The following is a 5111-nucleotide window of genomic DNA, read 5'->3' as shown; positions in this document are numbered from 1 at the left end:
GCCTAGACCTGAGTGGTCACTTGGTGCATTACTAATATGTTGCGGGGAAATCATAGCATTTTGTTACATTCTCAATAGTCATTTACATTATGGGATTTATTTAAAAAAAAGACCCAAGCCACATTTACAGGCTCACGTGTCATTATTTTATCGCTATTTTTGTTTAAGATTTTGTCTGCTAATTGTCATCTTGTTTAAACAGTTTGGTCTTTTAATATATCCAAAAACAGTGAAAACAACATTCATAATTTACTGTGCAGGTGAAACCAATTATGCGCCAACACGGGCCTAACTGTTTCCCTCTGTCAATTCAGTACTGACCATCGTTCAGGACACACCAGTCCGACTACCCGAAAATGGAGTCTGCCGATTCAGGCAGCTCCAGTCTTCCCGTCGCGGCCAAAAAAGTGCAAAGAACACACCAAGCCGACTGCTGACTTTCCGTACGCCCTCCACAAATCAAATTGCTCCAACTGAAAGACTGGCCGCCGCCAACAAAAGAAGCCCGACGACATCTACGACGACCGATTTCACGGCACACACCAAACAGATTCGTGTCCCCGCCCCCTCCAGACTCTACGACGGCGATTATCGGGCCGGTGTGTCCGGGCCTTAAACTAAAGCTTTTCTCAGACATCGCCTTACAAGGGGAAAGATATTATCAAAATAAACTCTGGGACTCCCTTCTGGTTGTGACACAACAGATTCATCAATCATTCACATATTTTTCTTGGTAACTACCACATTGTTTTTTTCTTTTTTGTTACTACTAGGCTACATTATCATTTTTTATTTCATAGTAACATAGTTATAGCCTAGGAGTTATGCATTACTTTTTTTTTAGTATCTTCTAGGCCTAGTAGTAGGTACTAATGATGATTAACTTTTAGTTAGCTACTACAATTGTGTGTAGCCTACAGAAGAGAAGGAGAACCTACACACAGGGAGGTCAAACACCTAAATTTGGCCTACAGTCTCTTTAATCATCTAGGGCAGTGCTTCTCAAATGGTGGGGCGCGGGCTGCCTTGATTTCCAACTGACAATTTTTTTATTTGTTTTTAAGTGCTAGCAAGCGCGATGTGTGCTTATGTATGGTCATATCCGCGCAAAAGGCCGCGATTTGCATAAATGTCTGCATGTGTCTCCAAGTGTCTCTGTAGGCTATTTAAAAATAAATCAAGCAAGTAGACTAATAATAACATTAATGAATTATTGTTTATCGCATCACAAAAGGCCTATTGGCCTATAATAATAAAAAAAAAACACCACCTTAACTATGTTTACAGTTTACATTTTTTTGAATGAAATGCAAACCTCAGTGAATCTTTTGCTCTTGTTTCTCTGTCCTGAGATTCACACAGACTGAGCAGTCTTGTTTAAATGTTACAAATTGAGCTAATAAATTGAACTTAGAATGTTTTTGCTGCAGAAGTTATCTCAGCTAATTTGTGTTATCTAATTTGATAATAAGGTGATTGTATGCAGAATGCTCGTGCCAGAAACTCATACAGTGGTTTTGTACAGGTAAATAAATAAATATTAGCAGGTTCTCAATAGTAGGCCTATTTCAATTTAGGGGGGGCGCGAAAAAATTTCTGTCCCCTAGGGGGGGCATGACAGAAAATAATTGAGAACCACTGATCTAGGGAGACTGAAGTAGCCTATGTTTATTGTGACCTTATAGCTTAGACTGGCACAATAGTTAGCAGCCACGTATAACAATAACAATAGTAGGCTATTCACATGTTCCATGTAGAAACATCTATCCTATTAAAAAATATAGAATAATAATAGGCTATATTTTTTTAAAAGTGTGTAGACTTACAAGAGGGACGATATCGTTACCAATCTCGAATTCTCGTGGATTCAGCTGCGGGTCCTTCCTCCACAGCAGTCTGACTGCGCACCAGGGCCGCCGCTCCCTATACGCAGAGTACGCAGACTGCGTAGGGCACCAAGTTCCTGGGGGGGGCACCCCAAAAAAAAAAAAAATTATAATTTTTTTTTTTTTTTTTTTTTTTTAAATTAAAAAGGAAAAAGAGATGGTCCGGGGGCCCCCCAAAATATATATTTTTTTTTAAAGTTCATGATAATCATTACATTACAAAAAATATATAAATTAGTTATGAACAGGCCCATCGTTGTTTTTTCTTAATTGTGTAACCTATCCAGGGGTGGATTACTGCACAGGCACACCGGGCACAGGCCCAGGGGCCCAAGGGCTCAGGGGGGCCCTTAGCCAGAGATACTGATAGTAACTTTTCATGTTGCATAGTCAAAGAGCTCAGTCACTGATGTCAATAACAGGGTCCAAAAAGGAATAGCCTAAATATAAGTACTCATTAAAATGTAACAAGATAGAAATCATCATGGGCCCCTCAACTAGTAGGGGAGAAATACAAAAGCAAGTTGAAAACAACAGCATTAGTAGCTCTGTCTAAGGGGGTTGAAGGCCCCCTCACACATACACAAATAAGCTTTATATGTGTGAATTCTAAATTGTTCATATCCACCCTTTATCTGTTGAAATGGGCCTCTCCATCATAGAACATGGGTCTGCAGACCAATCTACTGTTTTTACAGTTGCAGAGTAAAGAGTGCTACCTGTTTAAGAAAAATCTGAAAAATAATGTTCCTTCTGCATCTCAGGATTTGATATCTCTCTAGTCTCTAAAATTTCCTCACAAAGTGCACCAGATTGATGCATTTTACTTTAAAAAGGTAAAAAAAATTCCACCCACCCCCCAACAAGGTACAGGGTCCCTCCAACAATACCCCAAGATCCTGTGGGAAACACTGACTTCCTTAATATGTTTTTGCCATTAATTTTATGTATCCGTGTAGAAAATTCAGTGTACCTGACTGGATAGGGACAAGTGGGGGGCCCTTTAAGAGTGTAAGCCCAGGGGCCCATTATCTCATAATCAGTCTATGATCCTATCACTCAATTCCTTTGCAAAGGCAGTTTTTTCACAAGTTAAGCTGTTCTTTCTGTTAGTAAATGCTGGCAAATGTGCCAAAAAGCAGTCGCAGAGATCTTGCAATGGCAAAAAAATTTCGCTCGCGCCCTGCGGACGCGAGCTTCTGGGTGTTTTTTTTTGTTGGGGGGGGTGGGGGGGGCATCACTGACAATTTCTGCTTAGGGCACCCGAAAGCGTAGCAGCGGCCCTGCTGCGCACCGACGTAGAGCAACCTTCGGCTGTGCAACAGCTTGGAGCGAGTAGGCTACCGAACTAAAGCCGCAGTTTGACCCCCGACGCTGTCCGGAGGATTCTGACAATATTTACAATGTCCTCAAGGGCGCAAGTTGGTTAGTTCGTTTCTTAACTGGGTGTAACGCTGCTAATCTCATTTAGCTTGCTTACCTGCAATGGTTAAGCAGGAAGAGAGGAAGAGATTGTTACTCAAACAAACTGAAGAGGTGTAACCCCTTCTCCCGGAGCAATTAAATACGGGAACAATTAGACTTCTGTCGCCAGCTATGCTAATTGTGATTCTAATGTAAATTTGGCAACACATGCAGCGGCATTTAGCCTATATCGACGGAGGTCGATAGGCTACTGGAGTTATCTTGATAAACTGTACCCCTAATTTTGCAAACTTTACCACCTTACTGTGGATTTCCATGCTCAAAGATAAAGAGGAAACTGGTTTGCATAGCCGCCTGCCTGGCTGTCCCTGTTAGGGCTCTCCTGGTTCCCCACCGGAATATGCACAATATTCGGAGGAAAATTACCTTGACTGATAAATATGCTATAGGGAGAGATTTTAGGTTCTAACCCTAGGAAGTGAAATCCATTCAATGACTTAATATAAGTGTAATGCACGGGAACTGGGGCTTTAGGGGGGCTGAGCTGGTCCATCTGGGGCTTTTAAGCAGCTGCACAGTTAAGAAGTGAAATATATATATTTTTAAAGCATCCAAAATGTGTCCCTACAAACTGATTTTGTGGAGAGATATCATTTTCTGATGACAAGAAAATCCTTAAATTAATTTCCCTTCCATTCCCAGTAGTTAAGTAGTCAAGTCCCTTGCTATGATCAACTACCTTCAAACAATGCGGGGGAAATGACACCATCTCATTTAAAAGTTTTTATTTGAAATGATTTTAAATACAAATAATATATTTTTCCATTTACAATGACAGCTCCTTTGTAAACAAAAGTGGCAGATAGATAGTCACTAGGTAGTGTGTCCAAACTGAGGCGGCCTGCCGGCCAATCGCCTGAACCAGGTCTGTCATGGGAGAGATGGTGTCGTATTTAACCTCACTGCAGTTTCTTTTTTCCACACAGCGTAAATCACTGATGCTACATTCTATTGCAGAGCGATAAATACTCAAGAGTACAATATAACCTGTTAGCAAACACCTGCCTTGAGCACATTTACAGGTTATGGTATAGTGCGCGGTATGGAAAGTTGATGTGGTGTATGGAGCTCAGTGGGGGGGGGGGAGGGTCCCTCTTTCCCACACCAACATGACACAGTAGTATAAGCCGTAAAAAAAACATTAACTTGAGTGTGGATATTCACGGTGAAAGATTAGTCATTACTTTTAAAAACTGCCAAGTCGTGGACATACAACAAGAGCCCACAGAGCTACACAAGGATTTTTCTCATGAGTCCAACAGATGAAAAACCAAAAAGGTCAGAATGGAAAAGAACAAAGGCTATGTTTGTACATTTGTTAGAACTACAGCTTAACTGGAAGATGAAAACATTTATAAAACAAAACAAAATGTCCATGTGAAGTGGCAGTTTTTACTTACAAAACTAAGCTTGTTCCGCTTTAATGAGTAAAGAGAAAAAAAAAGTGCTGGACAGAATATTTGTAGACTTGCACTAAACGTTACTTTCAAAACTGTTTTTTTTTTGTTCCAGACACTTTTTAGATCATGAGTGCTGTGGACTCTATACTCCGATCCCCTTAACACAGGGTCGCTCACATGCCGCACACACACTGCTAATCCACTTTCAGCAGAGCAAAGTGTTTTCATCAGAGGCTTTGCTGTGGCAAGAGCAGCGATATGTATCCAGAGACTGAGTGGCTATAGGTAACTAGGAAGAGACTAACTCTAAACTGAAACGAATGGAAGGAAAAACAAAAAA

Source organism: Ammodytes marinus (assembly GCF_949987685.1).
Source record: "Ammodytes marinus genome assembly, chromosome: 19".
Taxonomy (NCBI): Eukaryota; Metazoa; Chordata; class Actinopteri; order Uranoscopiformes; family Ammodytidae; genus Ammodytes; species Ammodytes marinus.
This window is presented reverse-complemented; position numbering follows the sequence as displayed.